General features: G+C 36.6%; 1 protein-coding gene and 1 pseudogene across 1 annotated transcript in view; one reads left to right on the forward strand and one right to left on the reverse strand.

Annotated features, from left to right (window-relative positions):
- Window positions 1-6,985, reverse strand: part of LOC114898864 — a 29,612-nt pseudogene extending 22,627 nt beyond the window's left edge.
- The window catches only part of ZSWIM5 (zinc finger SWIM-type containing 5), a 253,756-nt gene that overhangs the window by 56,294 nt on the left and 176,012 nt on the right, over window positions 1-21,450 (forward strand). The window lies entirely within an intron of this gene.

The following is a 21,450-nucleotide window of genomic DNA, read 5'->3' on the forward strand; positions in this document are numbered from 1 at the left end:
AGGGAGGGAAAGTATTTGGATAGTTGAGGGAAGTGCTGGGTGGGAAAGATGTTGAATTTAGTCTTTAACATGTTGAATTTGAAATATCTATGTGGCATCCAAGTGTAGATAACAAGTGGCATTTTGAAGAAAGAGGATGAGGTTTGATGCTGAGAATGGGAGAAGAAGCTGATGAAGAAAACATAATAAGAATGCCTGACAATATTGTGAGCTCAAATAGAATTGGTGAACCTGAATTTTCAGTAGCACCAGTCAATCTAAATGTGTGATTTTTTACTCATCAGTGTCTGTCAATCAGGTATGGAGAAGGCGAATAGTTCTAGGATTAAGGTTTTGCCAGGTAGCTGTCAAATAAAGGTAGTTGAGTAACAGGTTTTAGGATATTGACAAAAGAGCAATTAAAATAATGGACCAAGGAATCTAAGCTGGATGATAATGATAATTTCATTTATCATTATTTATTAAGTGCTTACTGTGTACCAGGCACCTAGGAGAGGAGTGAAGAATAGGTAGAGAAAATTAAATTGATTTTTATTAGAAGTGTCATTTGTCTTTTGAGTTTATGATGTTTGGAACCATGCAAAAATGTTTTCATTTTTATGTAGTCAAACTTAACAATATTTTCTTTTATTCATCTGGATTTTGAGTTATAGCTTCTCCCTACATATGCATTATAGAGAAACCTATGCATTTTTTTTCTAGTACTTACATAGTTTCACTCTTTTACATTTAGATCTCTGATCTATTTGAAGTTTATTCTTGTATATGGTATGAAGAGTGGATCTAATCTTTTTTTCAGTTGTCCCAACACCATTGATTAAAAAGTCCATCTTTGTCCTTGTGATTTGAAGTATCGCCTTTATCACATACTTGTGAATTGAGTCAGTTTCTGGACGTGCTGTTTTATTCCATTGGTCTTTCTGTGTACTCATGTGCTGGTACTATGCTGCTTTACTTTTAAAGACTTTGCAAGTTTTATATCTGGTAGTAATTTCTCCTCATAGCTTTCCTTTTTCAGTGTTTTCTTAGCTATTCTTTTGTGTCTGTTTTTCCATATGAACTATAATATCAACTTATCTAGCTCCAGAAAAAAAGCTTGGTATTTTTATTTGGGTTGCATTAAATTATGTTCATTTAGGGAGCACTAAAATCTTGGTGATGTTAAGATATCCTAAGAATGAGATACATCTTTGAACAAGCACTTTTGTTCTTTCCATAGTGTTTTATGGGTTTCTTCATACATTTCTTAAGTTTATTCTGAGTATTTTGCTTTTTTTGTGCTCTTGTAATGGAGTTTTTTCTTACCTAGTCTATTTTGTTAATTTTTTTCAAAGAGCCAGGATTTTAATTTATTAATTTCAATAACTAATTTCTGTTCTCTACCTTATTAATTTCTGCTTTCATCTTTATTATTTACTTTACTGTGTTTTCTTTCTGTTTATTTTTTGTTCTTTTTCTAGCTTTTTGATATGGGAATTTAATTAATTTTCATTATTCTTATTGATATAGGTGTTCAATGCTATGAATTTTTTTCTTTTGAACAGTGCTTTAAATGGATCCTATAGATTTTGATATGTAGTGTTTTGTTGTTATTTTTCAAAATTCTCTAATTTCTGTTTGTATTTTGCCTTTCACTCAAGAGTTTTTTAACAGAAGGCCTTTTCATTTTTAGGTCAAAGGGACTTTTTGTTTCTTTAATTATCTTGCTTTATCAGAGCATGTTGTTTTTAATATTGCTACTTTATGGAATTTGCTGATGTTTTCTGATCACTTTTTGTGAACATTCCATGAGCGCTTGAAAAGAAGATATATTCTCTATTATTAGAGTGTGGTGTTTTAATTATATCAATATCTCCATAAGATCTTATTGATTATATTGTCACATTTTTCTATATCCATTCTTGTTTTTTGTTCACTTCATTTGTCTTTTACTAGGAGTGCTGTTAAAGCTTTCCACTAGTAGTGGTTTCTATCAATTTCTTATTTTATATCCAGGTGTTTCTGCTTTATATGGGTGGTTTTTGTCTTTTTTGCTGAGTAGATATAGAGATCTGTTATGTCTCCTTTTTAATTTTGGCTTTTAGCATTATAAAATATTCTTCTTTGTTTCATTTAATCATTTTCACCAAATTCTGCTTTGTCTGATATCAGGATTGCTTTTTATTTTTTCCATTTGCCTGTTATATCTTTGCTTATTTCTTTATTTTCAGTATTTCTAAATCTCTGTGTTTTAGATGTATATAGCATAGATTTAGATTTTATTATGACCCAATTGAAAATCTTTCTCTTTCAATAAATGAATTAAGCCCATTTCCATTTATTGATATAACTAAAATGTTTGATCTCAGTGCTGTTGTATGAGTATTTTATGTTTTAATTACTGCTGTATTATATTTCCTGGGAGTTTTTCCTATGTCTTTGTTATTCTTTTAAGATTTCTTTTGGTATATGGAAAGGTCTGTTTTTTTGTTCTAGTGATTATTTTTATGTTTATACCTTTTACCATGACCACAATCATCTTTTTTTAACTTAACCTTTTACTTTGTGGTTTGTCAGTTGTAAATGGTATCCTTTGAATCTCACAATTACCTTTACAGTAGTTAATGATCTTATTTTACTGTCCACTTTCTCTGTTCCTTTTCCTCACATAACATATAATATTTCTATACTATTTTAAGTCCTAATTTTTAAAAATATAGAAGCTGTCCCTTTTTAAAAATTGACATGAAATTCACACAACATAAGTACCCATTTTAAAGGATACAGTTTAGTGGCATTTGATGCATCCACAGTGTGTGCAACCACCACCTTACTCTTGTTTTTAGAACTTTTTCATGAACCCAGAAGAATACCCTGTACCGATTAACTCATCTCCCCCATCCTCTGGAAACCTCTAATCTGCTCTTTGTCTCTGTGGATTTGCTCACTCTGGATATTTCATATAAGTGGAATCATACGATATGTGACCTTTTGTGTCTGGCTCCTTTCTCTTAATGTTTATGAGGTTCGTCCAGATTGTAGCATTGTGCCTTTTTATGGCTGAATAATATTACACTGTATGGATATACCACAGTTTATCTACTCATCAGTTTATGGACATTGGATTGTTTCCACCTTTCAGCCATTATGAATAATGCTGATATTATAAACATTTTTGTACAAGCTTCTGGATGGAAATATGTTTTCATTTCTCTCGGATATATACTTAGGAGTGGAATCGCTGGGTCATATGGTGATTGTTTTCAACTTTTTAAGGAACTGCCAAATTGTTTTCTACAGCAGCCACACCATGTTATATTCCCACCAACGATGTACAGGGGTTCCTATTTCTCCACATCCCCTCATCACTTGTTATCTTCCTTTGATTTGATTATAGCTATCGTAGTGGGTATGAAGTGTTATCTCACTGTGGTTTTGATTTACATTTTCTTAATGATCGATGATGTTAAACATCTTTTCATGAGCTTGTTGGTCATTTGTCTGTCTTCTTTTTTTTTTTTTTGTGGTACGTGGGCCTTGCTGTTGTGGCCTCTCCCGTTGCGGAGCACAGGCTCCAGACACGCAGGCTTAGTGGCCTTGGCTCACGGGCCCAGCCGCTCCGTGGCATGTGGGATCATCCCAGACTGGGGCACGAACCCGTGTCCCCTGCATCGGCAGGTGGACTCTCAACCACTGCGCCACCAGGGAAGCCCTGTATGTCTTCTTTATGGCAGCTTTTCTATGATAGTCTAAAAGTTATTATGTCATTAATTTGTGCTTTAAAATGATTTATATGGGAAAATGAACAAAATATTGTTTTGTAAAGAGTGTGATAGACTTGAAATAGATATATTACAAAGATACATGTCATTTTTCAATATAAACAAATGTTTAACTCTGTTTATTTTCTGTACTCTCATGTGGGTGTCCTGGATGATACACTTGTTATAAATAAATGAAAGCAAGATTTAATTCATATAGTACTGTTTTTTATGTTCTTTTATTCTTAAATTATTGATTTAATTTGGTTACTTTAATACATTTTGTTAGGAAGGTTTCAAAAGGCTGTATAATCAGTCTCATATTTATATAGATATTGCTGTATAACGTGACAATATGTAAAATTACTTTCACCAATGAATCATAAATGTAGCAATGTTATAGTGTTTATGTATGCCTTATATGAGCATAGTTACTCCATAAAGATTTATACTAAATTGTATATTTAGTTGATGACATTTATCATTAAGCCTGATAAAGCAGTGTTAGTTTTCAGTAAGTACTTATAGATTATTGTGTTTTTAACAGTTATGTATTTTGAAGAGTTTGTTTTCTTTTGTCACTCCCCTAAGCAGCTGTGACCTTGTAGTGTGTTGCTATAAATTGAAGGGAGAAAAAAATTAGTATAAATACTATAGGACAAGCACTATAAAGATTACAAGAAAAAGTGTCTATTTGGTGTATTATAAAAGGTTTCAATGTCTACCTTTGAGAAACGAGGGTCTACTCAACATTACTTATCCAAGGGAGGCTATCACTGTATATCGCTTTGTCTGCTTCCTTTTAGAGAACCTCATGATGCTCTAGGATATGCAGTTAGCAAAGCTTTGGATCTCACAAAAGCTTGAATACATCTTTGATTGGTTATATATTAAAGGAAATAGCCCACAGCATGGTGCCAGACAAGTGTGGAGCCCAACCAATTTGATCCTTAAGCAGGGAGAAGAATTCTATTCATCATTAAGAGGTTAGACTGTAAAATGTTGTAATTATTTCAGCCTAAATTGGTTTAAAGCTATTTTTTTCCAATAAAACTTCTCTTCAAATTTTGAGGCAAGAAGACAGTTTTCATTTTGACGACCTTTCCTACATTGCGTTTTTCTTCAAGTCCTCCCACCCTACCCTGTGGCCTACTCTGTTTGCTGTTCAAAATCTGAATCATAATGTGCATCTGCAGGGATCCTGAATCATGTGACTGAGTGAAGTGTCTCTTGTCATTTATTAATGTTCTTTGAATATCTAATTTTGACATAGTATTTGGCTATATCATGAAGAAATTTGCTCCTGCTCTTGACTATTTCAGAGGTGGGTGCATATGTAGAATTTTTTTTTTTCTTTTTCATCTATACACAATTGTTTTTGTTTTTGTTTTTTAGTTACAAAATGGAACAAAGAGCACATTGGGCCTTGACAGGGATCCTTTTACTTGAAGGACCACTCCTATAATGAATGATTTTTATTCAAGTGAATATTCATATATTTCTCTGACTCTAATTTGTATGAAATGACAGACCGCAGACCATTTTATTTGATTACAGTCCCTTCACCTTCATTATCTTTTATGTCTATTTAAACTCTGGACTTGCCATATCCATCTTGACCCTCCCCCACATCTCTGTTTTTATTTTCTTTCATTGCAATTTTCCTCTTTTCTCTTCTGTGGGCATTCACAGATTGTTTTTGGAGTTCATTAAAAAGGGAGTGTGTTGTCTGGGTAGAAAATTACATTTGCATGCTTGAGAGAGGCCTAAGGGTTTTTGTGGGGTTTGGCAAGGATCCTGGCTTCTTTTTTCTTTTGGGAGGGAGGAATGAGAAAAGGGGGTAATGATAAGAAGAGATTTTTGGAAAGGAGAAAAGTAAGAGTTGTTGAGGTGATTTCTTTCCTTATTTTTTTCCTTCCCATTTTATATATATCTAGCTCATTTTCATTTTTTTTTTCCTGCATGTATAAACCACTTGACTAACAATGGAAGAGATTAGAAGCCTTTCTTAGAACTGTTTTTGAATGCACAGTAGAGTTCTGCAAAGCAGAAACCTCTCCTATGATGGTAATTGTACATTTTCTAGTGAACCTGGCAAGTTGAAATATGTATACCTATATATTTTTTTCTCCTTTTCTTTGTGGTAAATGCAGGGGGTTTTATATAGGAAAATTGTTTCTTGAATTAATATGACATTTCATTTAAACTGGTATCTACATCTAGTTACGTTTTGAATTAGGATTTCCCACTTTCAAAACAGGTTTTTAGGTATAATATTTAGCACTTTTTGAGGTTGATAATGTTTTTTTATTAAAGGTGATGTCACTTGTTATTTAGAACTTGTCGTTTGTGCCCATTGGGATGTTAGGAAACCATGGAACATTTATAATAAAAGGACTATATTTTATAGCAATGAAAACTCAGAAGAATTTGTCTAAGTTCATAGTTAATACATGTGGGTAGTGTAGGACTGAGGATAGTTGTGTGGGTCAGATTGATCAGGAAACTCAGGGAGTTACTTAGTGCTGTATTGGATATTCATAGGAAAATAAGTTGATTTATTGTAGAGCTGGCCCATAGAGTTGAATTCTTTTTTTTAAAAATCTGACTGACTTATTATGTACTATAACCATTCAGCAAATATTTTTAATTGAATACTGACTCTGTTCCATAGGGATTAGGTCTAAAAAAATGAGTAAGATATAATAGTTGTCCTTAAGGAGCTTATAGTCACTATTACTTTGTATATTTGCAACTGTGTGTGTATGATATCCATACAGTCTGGAAACAGACACTTTTATTTTATATATACATGTTTTTAAGATCCAGGAAGCCCTTGTGAAAGGTATATTTCCCTATGTTTCCAGATTTTATGGTTACCATATGGAGAGAGAGAGAGAGAGAGAGTGTGTGTGTGTGTGTGTGTGTAAACAATTAGTTATAGTATAAGTACTGGAAAAAAGCTGTATGCAAAATAATTTGAACTACATCAACTTTTCATTCTCTATTGGATGTTCCCATTAGCATATAAACATACTTTTATTTCTTGCTTCTTAAAAAATTATCTTCTCTTAACTCTAAATTCTGTCAACTATTGTTCTATTTCTTTCCTATCCTGTTTACTTCTTAATTCCAATTTTTCTCTTCCCATTTTCTCTTAAACCCATTTCAGCCAGTGTTGACCATTCTATTCCAAATCTGTTCTCATCAAATTCACTGATGACCTCTACATTGCTAATTGTCATTTCTCATTCCTTGTCTCACTTGATTATCAGTAATATTTGATATAGATTACTCCCTCATCCTTGATTTTCTTCACATGGTTTCCAGGATACCACACTCTCTTAGTTTTTCTCCTACTTCATTGGTATTTCCTTCTCAGTCTCTTTTGCTCATTCTTCCTCTTTTTTGTTGCTCAACTTTAGAAAAGTATTTTAAAAAATCACATAGTAAAAAAAAATGGACTCTTCTTTCTTTTGATGTATACAGTTCTATGAATTTTAACACATGTATAGATTTGTGTAACCAGTACCATAATCAGGATACAGAACAATTCTATTACCCTAAAAATCTTCCTTGTCATCCCTTTATAGTCACACATTTATCGCCTGGAAACCACTGCTGTTCTCCATCATTATAATTTTCTCTTTGAGAGAATCTCATATAAATGGAATTATACAGTATGTAACTTTTCTAGACTGGCTTCTTTTACTCAGTATAATGCCTTTGATATTCCTCTAAATTGTTGCATGTATCTTTTGTTTCTTCCTCCTTGTTAATCCTTTGTATGGATGTACCACAAATTGTTTATCCATTCACCTGGTGTAAAGGACATTTGAGTTGTTTCCAGTTTGAGTTGTTTTTGGCAGTTGTGAACATAACTGCTATAAACACTGATAATCAGGTTTTTGTGTAACATAAGTTTTCATTCTCTAGGGAGAAATCCCCCCCAGGAGTAGGATTTCTGGGTAACATGGGGGGTATAGGTTTATAAGAAACTGCCAAATGCTCTTCTGGAATGCCTGTACCATTTTGCATTCCCACCAGCAATGAATGAAAGTCCCAGTTGTTCTGCATCCTCTCCAGAACTTGGTATTGTCAATATTTTTTTTCTTTTTCTTGTTTTGCTTTTTGTTTGCTTGTTTTGTCATTGGCCATTCTCATAAGTGTATATCTCATTACTGTTTTAATTTGCATTTCTCTAAGGGCTAATGATGTTGAACATCTTTTCACGTGCTTACTTGTCATTTGCATGCTCTCTTTGGAGAGGTGTTCAAATCTTTTGCCTAGTTTTAAATTGGGCTCTTTGTTTTCTTATTTTGAGTTTTGACAGTTCATTATGTATTCTGGATACAAATCCGTTATTGGATATGTGCTTTGCAGGTATCTTCTCCCAGTCTTTTGCTTGTTTTTTCATCCTTTTAACAGCATCTTTGGCAGAGCAAAGGTTTTTAATATTAATGAAGTCCAACTTATCAGTTTTTTTCTTTTGTGGATTGTGCTTTTACTGACATGTCTAAAAACCCTTTCATATAGAATGGGTAAACAACAGGGTCCTACTGTTTAGCACAGGGAACAATATTCAATATTTGGGGATAAAACATAATGGAAAAGAGTATAAATAAGAATGTATATATGTGTATAACTGAGTCACTTTGCTGTACAGTAGAAATTAACCCAACATTGTAAATCAACTATACCTCAATAATAATAATAAAAAAAACACCTTTGCCTAACCCTAGGTCACAAAGATTTTCTGCTATGTTGTATTCTAAATATTTTCTATTTTTACATTTACTCTGTAATCCATTTTGAGTTAATTTTTGTACAAAATATGAGGTTTAGGTTATGGTTCTTTTTGGGTTTTTTTGCATGTAGATGTTCAGTGTCCAACCCTGTATGTTGAAAAGACTGTCTTTTCTCCATTGAATTGCTTTTGCATCTTTGTCAAAATCAGTTGGTCATATTTGCATGGGTCTGTTTCAAGACTCTATTCTGTTTCATTGATTTATGTGTCAATCCCTTTACTATTACCACACAGTCTTTATTACTGTAGCTTTATAGTAAGTCTTAAAATCACTTAGTGTGATTCTTCTATCTTTATTCTTATCCTTCAGAATTGTTTTAACCACTCCAGTTCCTTTTTGAATCAATATTATATTTAAAAAAATTTTTGCTAGTATTTTGATGTGTATTGTATTAAGCCTATATATCAATTTTGGGAAAATTGAAATCTTTACTGTGTTGAATCTTTAGTCTGTGAACACAGTATCTCTATTTATTTAGATCTTCCTGGATTTCTTTCATCACTCTTTTGTGGTTTTCAGCATACAGATTCTGTACATGTTTTTTCTTTCTTCCTTCCTTCTTCCTTCCCTCCCTCCCTCCCTCCCTCCCTCCCTCCCTCCCTTCTTCCCTCCCTTCCTCCCTTCCTCCCTCCCTTCCTTCCTTCCTTCCTCTCTTTCTCTCTCTCTCTCTTTCTTTCTTCCTTGCTGTGTTGGTTCTTCATTGCTGCGCACGGGCTTTCTCTAGTTGTGCCAAGTGGGGGCTACTCTTCTTTGCGGTGCACGGGCTTCTCATTGCAGTGGGTTCTCTTGTTGTGGAGCATGGGCTCTAGGTGCGTGGGCTTCAGTAGTTGTGTCACGCGGGCTCAGTTGTGGTTCACGGGCTCTAGAGCACAGGCTTAGTAGTTGTGGTGCACCGGCTTAGTTGCTCTGCAGCATGTGGGATCTTCCTGGACCAGGGCTTGAACCCGTGTCCCCTGCATTGGCAGGCACATTCTTAACCACTATACCACCAGGGACAGACCAATATAATTGGATATTAAAAAAAAATTATTTTCCATTTGTTTGCTAGTATAAAGAAAGTTGATTGATTTTTGTATGTTGACCTGTATCCAAGTCCTTGCTAAATATATTGGGTTGGCCAAAATGTTTGTTTGGTTTTTTCTGTTAGATGGCTCTAGTGGTGCTTAGTTGGTGAATTTTTGTGTAGCCATTTTAATATTGAAGATGGAGGAAAACGAGCAACATTTCCGGCATATTATGCTTTATTATTTCAAGAAAGGTAAAAATGTAACTGAAAAGCAAAAAAGATTTGTTCAGTGTATGGAGAAGGTGCTGTGACTGATCGAATGTGTCAAAAGTGGTTTGCGAAGTTTCGTGTTGGAGATTTCTTGCTGGACGATGCTCCATGGTTGGGTAGACCAGTTGAAGTTGATAGGGATCAAATCAAGACATTAATTGAGAACAATCAACATTATACCACACGGGAGATAGCTGACATACTCAAAATATCCAAATCAAGCGTTGAAAATCATTTGCAGCAGCTTGGTTATGTTAATCACTTTGATGTTTGGGTTCCACATAAGTTAAGTGAAAAAAACCTTCTTGACTGTGTTTCCACATGCAATTCTCTACTTAAACGTAATGAAAACGTTCTGCTTTTAAAACAAAGTGTGACGGGCGATGAAAAGTGGATACTGTACAAGAATGTGGAATGGAAGAGATCATGTGGCAAGCGAAATGAACCACCACCAACCACACCAAAGGATGGTCTTCAACCAAAGAAGGTGATGTTGTGTATATGGTGGGATTGGAAGGGAATCCTCTATTATGAGCTCCTTCCGGAAAACCAAACGATTCATTCCAACAAGTACTGCTCCTAATTAGACCAACTGAAAGCAGCACTCAACGAAAAGCATCCAGAATTAGTCAACAGAAAACGCATAATCTTCCATCAGGATAATGCAAGACCGCATGTTTTTTGATGATCAGGCAAAAACTGTTACAGCTTGGCTGGCAAATTCTGATTCATCTGCCATATTCACCAGACATTGCACCTTTAGATTTCCATTTATTTCGGTCTTTCCAAAATTCTCATAGTGAAAAAAATTTCAGTACCCTGGAAGACTGTAAAAGGCACCTGGAACAGTTCTTTGCTCAAAAAGATAAAAGGTTTTGGGAAGATGGAATTATGAAGTTGCCTGAAAAATGGCAGAAGGTAGTGGAACAAAATGGTGAATACGTTGTTCAATAAAGTTCTTGGTGAAAATGAAAAATGTGTCTTTTATTTTTACTTAAAAACCGAAGGAACTTTTTGGCCAGCCCAGTACTTATTAGTCGAGGAGGGTTTTTTGGTAAATTCTTTGGGAGCTTCTATATAGACAATCATGTCATCTTTGAATGGTTTTATTTCTTCCTTTCCAATATATATGCTTTTTTTTCTTCCAGTTTTATTGAGATATAATTGACATACAGTACTGGATAAGTTTAAGGTGTACAGCACAATGATTTGACTTACATGCATTATGAAATGATTATCACAATAAGTTTAGTGACCATTATCTTATATAGATATAAAATTAAAGAAATAGAAAAAAAATTTTTGTGATGAGAACTCTTAGAACTTACTCTCTTAACAACTTTCGTATATAATACATAGCAGTGTTAACTATATTTATCGTGTTGTACATCACATCCCTAATACTTACTTATCTTATAACTGTAATTTTGTATGTTTTGACTGCCTTCATCCAGTTCCCCCTCATGACATTCCCTGCCTCTGGTAACTAAAAGTCTGATTTTTGTTTCTACGAGTTTGTATATTTGTTTGTTTCTTTTTGAAGTATAATTGACCTACAACACTATGTTAGTTCCTGTTACACAACATAGTGATTTTTTTCTATACATTTCAAAATTATCACTATGATAAGTCTAGTTACGATATGTCACCTTACAAAGATAATATTGGTACTTAGTTACTGACTATATTCCCCATGCTGTACATTTCATACTTGAAACTCATTTATTTTGCTACTGGAAGTTTGTAGGTCTTAATTTCCCTCACTTCTCTCCCCTGCCCCAGGTAACCACCTGTTCATTCTCTGTATCTGTAACTCTGTTTCTGTTTTGTTAAAATTGTTCATTCGTTTTGTTTTTTAGATTCCACATGTAAGTGAAATCATACAGTATTTGTCTTCCGCTGTCTGACTTATTTCACTTAGCATTTCACTAGGTCCATCCATGTTGTTGCAGATGGCAAGATTTCATTCTTATTTATGAATGAGTAATATTCTATTATATATATAATATATATGATATATATATATACACACACCACATCTTCTTTATCCATTCATCTATTGATGGGCCCTTGGGTTGCTTCCATATCTTGGCTATTGTAAATAATACTGAGATGAACACAGGGGTGCATAAATCTTTTCTAAGTGTTCTAGTGTTTCTGTTTTCTTTGGATAAATAACAGGAGAGGAATTGCTGGATCACATGGTAGTTCTATTTTTAATTTTTGGAGGAATCTCCATGCTGTTTTCCATAGTGGCTGCACCAATTTACATTCCCATCAGTAGTGCATGAGGGTTCCCTTTTCTCCACATCCTAGCTAACACTTCTTATTTGTTGTCTTTTTAAAAAAATTTATTTTATTTTAATTTATTTTATTTTTGGCTGCACTGGGTCTTTGTTGCCATGCGTGGGCTCTTCTCTAGTTGCAGCAAGCGGGGGCTACTCTTCATTGTGGTGCACAGGCTTCTCATTGTGGTGGCTTCTCTTGTTGCAGAGCACGGGCTCTAGGTGCGTGGGCTTCAGTAGTTGTGGCATGCGGGCTCCAGTAGTTGTGGCACGTGGGCTCAATAGTTGTGGCTTGAGGGCTCTAGAGCGCAGGCTCCATAGTTGTGGCACACGGGCTTAGTTGCTCCACGGCATGTGGGATCTTACCAGACCAGGAATTGAACCCGTGTCCCCTGCATTGGCAGGCGGATTCTTAACCACTGTGCCACCAGGGAAGCCCTATTTGTTGTCTTTTTGATAATAGCCATTTTGACAGGTGTGAGGTGATAGCTCATTACGGTTTTGATTTAAATTTTCCTGATGATTAATGTTGTTATCTTTTCATGTGCTTGTTAGCCCTTTCCAATATGTATGCTTTTTATCACTTTTTCTTACCATGTTATACCAGTTAAGATTTTCCATTCTGATGGTAAGAGTATACATTCTTGCCTTGTTATGGATTTTAGGAGGAAGGCATTAAATCTTTCATCATTTAGTATGATTCTAGCTGGAGGATTTTTGTATATAATACCCTTTATCAGGTTGAGGAAATTTCCTTCTATTCCTGGTTTGCTAAGAGATTTATTTTTTTCTATTTTTTTGTCATGAATGGATGTTGTATTTTGTCAAATGCTTTTTTTTCCTATATCAATTGATATGATCGTTTAAAGGAATCTAGACTGTTAATACAGTGGATTACATAGATTGAATTTCAAATATTGAACCAGCCATGCATTCCCAGGATAAAGCCCACTTTGTTGTGGTATATTATTCTTCTGTATTCAATACACTAACTTTTTTTTTTTAATATACTAACATTTTGATGGGAAGGTTTGTGTCTGTGTTCATGAGGGATATTGGTCTGTAGTTTACTTCCCTTCCTCCCTTTTTCTTACCTTCCTTTCTCTGATTTTGTTTGCCTTTAGTGCCAAATAGTGCTGGCCTCATAAAATGAGTTTGGAAGTATTCCCCCCTTTTCTGTTATCTGGAGGAAATTATATAAAACTGGTGTTATTTCTTCTTTGAATGTTTGGAAGAATTTGCCTGTGGAACCATCTGTTCTTGGAAATTCATTTTTCAGAAGATTTTTTGAAAAAACATCTTTCTTGGAGTATAATTGCTTTACAATGGTGTGTTAGTTTCTGCTTTATAACAGAGTGAATCAGCTATACATATACATATATCCCCATATCTCCTCCCTCTTGCATCTCCTTCCCACCCTCCCTATCCCACCCCTCTAGGTGGTCACAAAGCACCGAACTGATCTTCCTGTGCTATGCAGCTGCTTCCCACTAGCTATCTATTTTACATTTGGTAGTATATGTAAGTCCATGCCACTCGTGCACTTCGTCCCAGCTACATCACCCTCCCCATGTCCTCAAGTCCATTTTGTAGTAACTCTGCGTCTTTATTCCCGTCCTGCCCCTAGATTTCTTTGCATTAATTTATATCCTGCTACTTTACCAAATTCATTGATTAACTCTAGTAGTTTTCTAGTAGCATCTTTGGGATTCTCTATGTATAGTATCATGTCATCTGCAAATAGTGACAGCTTTACTTCTTCTTCTCTGATTTGGATTCCTTTTATTTCGTTTTCTTCTCCAATTGCTGTGGCTAAAACTTCCAATACTATGTTGAATAATAGTGGTGAGAGTGGACAACCTTATCTCATTCCTGATCTTAGTGGAAATGGTTTCAGTTTTTCACCATTGAGAATGATGTTGGCTGTGGGTTTGTCATAAATGACCTTTATTATGTTGAGGTAAATTTCCTCTATGCCTGCTTTCTGGAGGGTTTTTATCATAAATCAGTGTTAAATTTTGTCGAAAGCTTTTTCTGCATCTATTGAGATGATCATATGGTTTTTATCCTTCAATTTGTTAATATGATGTATCACATTGATTGATTTGCATATATTGAAGAATCCTTGCATTCCTGGGATAAATCCCACTTCATCATGGTGTATGATCCTTTTAATGTGATGTTGGATTTTGTTAGCTGGCATTTAGTTGAGGATTTCTGCATCTATGTTCATCAGTGATATTGGCCTGTAGTTTTCGTTCCTTGTGACATCTTTGTCTGGTTTTTGTATCAGAGTGATGATGGCCTCATAGAATGAGTTTGGGAGTGTTCCTCCCTCTGCTATAATTTGGAAGAGTTTGAGAAGGTTAGGTGTTAGCTCTTCTCTAAATGTTTGATAGAATTTGCCTGTGAAGCCATCTGGTCCTGGGCTTTTGTTTGTTGGAAGATTTTTAATCACAGTCTCAATTTCAGTGCTTGTGATTCGTCTGTTTATATTTTCTATTTCTTCCTGATTCAGTCTTGGAAGGTTGCGCTTTTCTACCAATTTGTCCATTTCTTCCAGGTTGTCCATATTATTGGCATAGAGTTGCTTGTAGTAATCTCTCATGATCCCTTGTATTTCTGCAGTGTCAGTTGTTACTTCTCCTTTTACATTTCTAATTCTACTGATTTGAGTCTTCTCCCTTTTTTTCTTGATGAGTCTGGCTAATGGTTTATCAATTTTGTTTATCTTCTCAAAGAACCAGCTTTTAGTTTCACTGATCTTTGCTATCATTTCCCTCATTTCTTTTTCATTTATTTCTGATCTGACCTTTATGATTTCTTTCCTTCTGCTAACTTTGGGGGCTTTTTGTTCTTCTTTCTCTAATTGCTTTAGGTGTAAGATTAGGTTGTTTAGTTAAGGCGTTTCTTGTTTCTTGAGGTAGGATTGTATTGCTATAAACTTCCCTCTAAGAACTGCTTTTGCTGCATCCCATAGGTTTTGGGTAGATGTGTTTTCATTGTCATTTGTTTCTAGGTATTTTTTGATTTCCTCTGATTTGTTCAGTGATCTCTTGGTATCAAGTAGTTTATTGTTCAGCCTCCATGTGTTTGTATTTTTTACAGATTTTTTCCTGTAATTGATACCTAGTCTCATAGTGTTGTGGTCGGAAAAGATGCTTGATATGATTTCAATTTTCTTAAATTTACCACGGCTTGGTTTGTGACCAAAAATACGATCTGTCCTGGAGACTGTTTCATGAGCACTTGAGAAGAAAGTGTATTCCCTTGTTTTTGGATGCAACATCCTATAAATATCAATTATATCCATCTTGTTTAAAATATCATTTAAAGCTTATGTTTCCTTATTTATTTTCATTTTGGATGATCTGTCCATTGGTGAATGTGAGGGGTTGAAGTTCCCTACTATTATTGTGTTACTGTCAATTTCCTCTTTTATGGCTGTTAGCATTTGCCTTAAATATTGAGGTGTTCCTATGTTGGGTGCATAAATATTTACAATTGTTATATTTTCTTCTTGGATTGATCCCTTGATCATTAAGTAGTGTCCTTTTTTGTCTCTTGTAGTAGTCTTTATTTTAAAGTCTTTTTTGCCTGATGTGAGAATTGCTACTCCAGCTTTCTTTTGATTTGCATTTGCATGGAATATCTTTTTCCATCCCCTCATTTTCAGTCTGTATGTGTCCCTAGGCCTGAAGTGGGTCTCTTATAGACAGCATATATATGGGTCTTGTTTTTGTATCCATTCAGCCAGTCTGTGTCTTTTGGTTGGAGCATTTAATCCATTTACATTTAAGGTAATTATCGATGTGTATGTTCCTATTACCATTTTCTTAATTGTTTTGGGTTTGTTATTGTAGGTCTTTTCCTTCTCTTGAGTTTCCTGCGTAGAGAAGTTCCTTTAGCATTTGTTGCAAAGTTGATTTGGTGGTGCTGAATTCTCTTAGCTTTTGCTTGTCTGTAAAGGTTTTAATTTCTCTGTCGAATCTGAATGAGATCCTTGCTCGGTACAGTAATCTTGATCATAGGTTTTTCCCTTTCATCACTTTAAATATGTCCTGCCACTCCCTTCTGGCTTGCAGAGTTTCTGCTGAAAGATCAGCTGTTAACCTTATGGGGGATTCCCTTGTATATTATTTGTCGTTTTTCCCTTGCTGCTTTTAATATTTTTTCTTTGTATTTAATTATTGATAGTTTGATTACTATGTGTCTTGGCATGTTTCTCCTTGGATTTATCCTGTATGGGACTCTCTGCTCTTCCTGGACTTGATTGACTCTTTCCTTTCCCATATTAGGGAAGTTTTCAACTATAATCTCTTCAGATATTTTCTCAGTCCCTTTCTTTTTCTCTTCTTCTTCTGGGACTCCTATAATTTGAATGTTCGTGTATTTAATATTATCCCAGAGATCTCTAGGGCTGTCCTCAATCTTTTCATTCTTTTTTCTTTATTCTGCTCTGCAGTAGTGATTTCCACTATTTTATCTTCCAGGTCACTTATCCATTCTTCTCCCTTAGTTATTCTGCTATTGATTCCTTGTAGAGAATCTTTAATTTCATTTATTTTGTTGCTCATCATTGTTTGTTTGCTGTTTAGTTCCTCTAGGTCCGTGTTAGACGTTTCTTGTATTTTCTCCATTCTATTTCCAAGATTTTGGATCATGTTTACTATCATTACTCTGAATTCTTTTTCAGGTAGACTGCCTATTTCCTCTTCATTTGTTTGGTCCGGTGGGTTTTTACCTTGCTCCTTCATCTGCTGTGTGTTTCTCTGTCTTCTCATTTTGCATAACTTACTATGTTTGGGGTCTCCTTTTTGCAGGCTGCAGGTTCGTAGTTCCTGTTGTTTTTGGTGTCTGCCCCCAGTGGCTAAGGTTGATTCAGTGGGTTGTGTAGGCTTCCTGGTGGAGGGGACTAGTGCCTGTGTTCTGGTGGATGAGTCTGGATCTTGTCTTTCTGGTGGGCAGGACCATGTCCGGTGGTGTGTTTTGGGGTGTCTGTGCCCATATTATGATTTTAGGCAGCCTCTTTGCTAATGGGTGGGGTTGTGTTACTGTGTTGCTAGTTGTCTGGCATAGGGTGTCCAGCACTATAGCTTGCTGGTCGTTGAGTGGAGCTGGGTCTTTGTGTTGAGATGGAGATCTCTGAGAGAGCTTTCACTGTTTGATATTATGTGGAGCTGGGAGGTCACTGGTGGACCGATGTCCTGAACTTGGCTCTCCCACCTCGGAGATGCAGGCCTGACACCCCATCGGAGCACCAACACCCTGTCAGCCACATGGCTCAGAAGAAAAGGGAGGAAAAGAAAGAAAGAAAAAATAAAATAAAGTTATTACGATAACAAATTTTAAATTATTAAAAATAAAAAAATTAAAAATTAATTTAAAAAGAAGAAAAAAAAGAAAGAAAGAGAGCAACCAAATCAATAAACAAATCCACCAATGATAACAAGCACTAAAAACCATACTAAAACCAAAAACGGACAGACAGAACCCTAGGACAAATGGTAAAAGCAAAGCTATACAGACAAAATCACACAAAGAAGCATACACATACACACTCACAAAAAGAGAAAAAGGAAAAAAAAATATGTCTATATATTAAAAAAAAAGGAGGAAGAGAGCAACCAAATCAATAAACAAATCTACCCATGATAATAAACTCTAAATACTAAACTAAGATAAACATAAAGCCAGAAGCAAATTAGATGCAGAAATCAAACCCCAAGTCTGCAGTTGTTCCCAAAGTTCGCCGCCTCAATTTTGGGATGATTCGTTGTCTGTTCAGGTATTCCAGAGTTGCAGGGTACATCAAGTTGACTGTGGAGATTTCTTCCTCTGCTCCTGAGGCTGCTGGGAGAAATTTCCCTTTCTCTTCTTTGTTCGCACAGCTCCTGGGGTTCATCTTTGGATTTGGCCCTGCCTCTGTGTGCAGGTCGCCTGAGGGCGTCTGTTCATCACTCAGACAGGAAGGATGAGGTTAAAGGAGCAACTGATTCGGGGGCTCTGGCTCCCTCAGGCAGGGGGAGGGAGGGGTTCGGAATATGGGGCGAGCCTGCGGCGGCAGAGGCCAGCGTGACATTGCACCAACCTGAGGCGCGCCCAGGGAAGTTGTCCCTGGATCATGGGACCCTGCAGTGGCGGGCTGCACAGGTTACCGGGAGGGGAGGTGTGGATAGTGACCTGTGCTTGCACACAGGCTTCTTGGTGGCTGCAGCAGCAGCCTTAGCATCTCATGCCCGTCTCTGGGGTCTGCGCTGATAGCCGTGGCTAGCGCCCATCTCTGGAGCTCGTTTAGGTGGTGCTCTGAATCCCCTCTTCTCGCGCACCCCACAACAATGGTCTCTTGCCTCTTAGGCAGGTCCAGACATTTTCCTGGACTCCCTTCTGGCTAGCTGTGGCGCACTAGCCCCCTTCAGGCGTGTTCACGCAGCCAACCCCAGTCCTCTCCCTGGGATCTGAGCCTCAGTGCCCAAACCCCACCCACCCCGGCGGGTGAGCAGATAATCCTCTCAGCTGGTGAGTGCTGGTCGGCACTGATCCTCTGTGTGGGAGTCTCTCTGCTTTGCCCTCTGCACCCCTATTGTTGTGCTCTCCTCCATGGCTCTGAAGCTTCCCCCCCACCCACCCACCCACCATCTCCACCAGTGAAGGGGCTTCCTTTCCTAGTGTGTGGAAACTTTTCCTCCTTCACAGCTCCCTCCCAGAGGTGCAGGTCGCATCCCTATTCTTTAGTCTCTTTTTTTTTTCTTCTTTTGCCCTTCCCAGGTACATGGGGAGTTTCTTGCCTTTTGGGAAATCTGAGGTCTTCTGCCAGTGTTCAGTAGGTGTTCTGTAGGAGTTGTTCCACGTGTAAATGTATTTCTGATGTATTTGTGGGGAGGAAGGTGATCTCCACGTCTTACTCCTCCGCCATCTTGAAGGTCCTCTTTTATTCAGAAGATTTTTAACTGCACATTCAATTTATTTAATAACAGGACTATTGTGGTGACTTACTCTTTGGAGGGTTTTGGTAGTTTGAATTTTTGTGAGATTTATTTGTTTAAGCAAATTTGTTGAACTTGTGTGTATAGAATTATCCCTAGTTATTCTTTATTCTTTTAATGTCTGCATGGTCTGTGGTGATAATCTCCTTTATTATTACTGAAGTTGGTAGTTTGTGTCTTCTTTTTTTTCTTTATCGGTCATGGTAGAGATTTACCCTTTTTAAAAAATCTTCCAGAGAAATCAGCTTTTGGCTTTGTTGATTTTTCTCTATTGTTTTTCTGTTTTCAAACTTGCCAAGAGTTTGGAGATTTTCCTTATTTTTCTATTATTTATTTCTAATTTAGTCCATCATGGTCCAAAAACGTACTTTGTATAATTTAATTCTTTTTTTTTTTTTTTGGCCGTGCCGCGCAGCTTGCGGTAATCTTAGTTCCCTGACCAGGGATGAAACCCAGGGCCCCGGCAGTGAGAGTGCCAAGTCCTAGTCACTGGACTGGCAGGGAATTCCTTGTCTAATTTAATTCTTTAAAAAATTGTTAAGCTTTGTTTTATGACTTTGGATATGAATTATCTTTCTTTCCACATATATTTGAAAAGAATGTGTTTTGCTGTTGTTGGGTGGTATTTTATAAATCTTAATTCCATCTGGTTGGTTGACAGTGTTGTTCAGTTGTCTATATCCTTGCCCATTCTCTCTACTAGTTCTACTTGTTACTGATAGAAGAATGTAGAAGTCTCTGATTATAATTGTGAATTTGTGTATATCTCTTCATTTTTTGCTTGTATTTTGAAGCACTGTTGTTTGGTGAATAGACATGTAGGATGGTTATTTTCTTGGTGAGTTTACTCTTTCATTACTACAGAATATTCTTCATTATTGGTAGTATTTTCTTTGTCCAAAGTCTATTTTGTCTTAGGTTACTATAGCCATGCCAGGTTTATTTTGATTAGTATTTACGTAGTATATCTATTTTCTATTCTTTTACTTTTAATCTTTCTGTATGTATCCTTATATTTAAAGTGAGTTTCTTGGGGTCAGTTGGATCTTGTTTAAATCTTATGGAGAATGTTGGTAGCCTAACCTAGTTACGTTCAGGCCCCAAATTCCAACCAGGATTCTCAGGAATCATTTGACAGTGATTGCAATGTCAGTTTCATTTTTAAAGCCAGTATGTGTGCCACTCAGTGACCACCTGGGACTTGGGCAGTGTTCTGTTTGTTAGTTCAGTTCTCAGAGTCTTTCGTATGCTGCATGGAATCAGGTCTATACCTTTTTTGCTTGGGCTGAGCCCATGAGTTCATAAACAACTTTATGGGGTTGCTCTCCTGAGTTTCTCCATCTCTTTATTCTTCCTAGTACTTTCTGGTTATCTGGTGCTCCTCTTTTCGTTCTCCAGCCAGAAGTTTGGGGCACTAGTTAGCCTAGTGACATTATACACAGTGTTCTGCTGTATACTTCCATATCCAGGACCAAGCAGTATGAGAACAGAGAAAGGAGAAAAACAGTGGGAGTTAGTCTTACCCTCTTAGAAGCACAGCTTCACCAAATACAGAAGAAGATACTTTCTTTAGAGTTTTAGCTTCTAATGATTCCCATTACCACCGGTGTTGCTGCTGCTGCCTTTACTGCCATCACTGTAGAACTGCCTGGGAGTTGGGGTGAGAGAATGGAGGAAAAAAAAGAAAAAATGAGGGATTTTCACACTCTGTGTCTGAGCATTAGGAGTTTTCTTTACCACTTTGAGCCAGAACAAGAGAACTTCTCTTGGAGCTCTGTGTACACCAGTACTCACTGCTAGGTTTTTTGATGTGTTGAACTCAGGCTATAGGATACTAGAGGGAAAAAAAGGATAACTTTTAATTCTTGTCTTCCTCAAACTGCCTGCTAATAATGGCTTCTCACAATCCTCAAATACTACTTCATGCATTCAGTCTAGGTGTTTTTTTTTTTCCCCCCCATACACGGGCCTCTCACTGTTGCGGCCTCTTCCGTTGCGGAACACAGGCTCTGGACGCGCAGGCCCAGCGGCCGTGGCTCACGGGCCTAGCCACTCTGTGGCATGTGGGATCTTCCCGGACCGGGGCACAAACCCGTGTCCCCTGCATCAGCAGGCAGACGCTCAACCACTGCGCCACCCGGGAAGCCCCAGTCTAGGCTTTAAGGCTTTCAGTAGGAGAGATAGAGTGAAGTATTACTCTCCAGAACCAACCCTGATCATTTTTTTAAACCTATTTATATTTTAAATGGTTCTTGTAAGCAGCATATCGTTGGGTCTTGCTTTTTTTTTTTTAATTCTTATTAGTCATCCATTTTATACACATCAGTGTATACATGTCAATCCCAATCTCCCAAA

This window comes from Monodon monoceros, unplaced genomic scaffold (genome assembly GCF_005190385.1).
Source record: "Monodon monoceros isolate NGI ecotype Baffin Bay Population unplaced genomic scaffold, NGI_Narwhal_1 Super_Scaffold_18, whole genome shotgun sequence".
Classification (NCBI taxonomy): Eukaryota; Metazoa; Chordata; class Mammalia; order Artiodactyla; family Monodontidae; genus Monodon; species Monodon monoceros.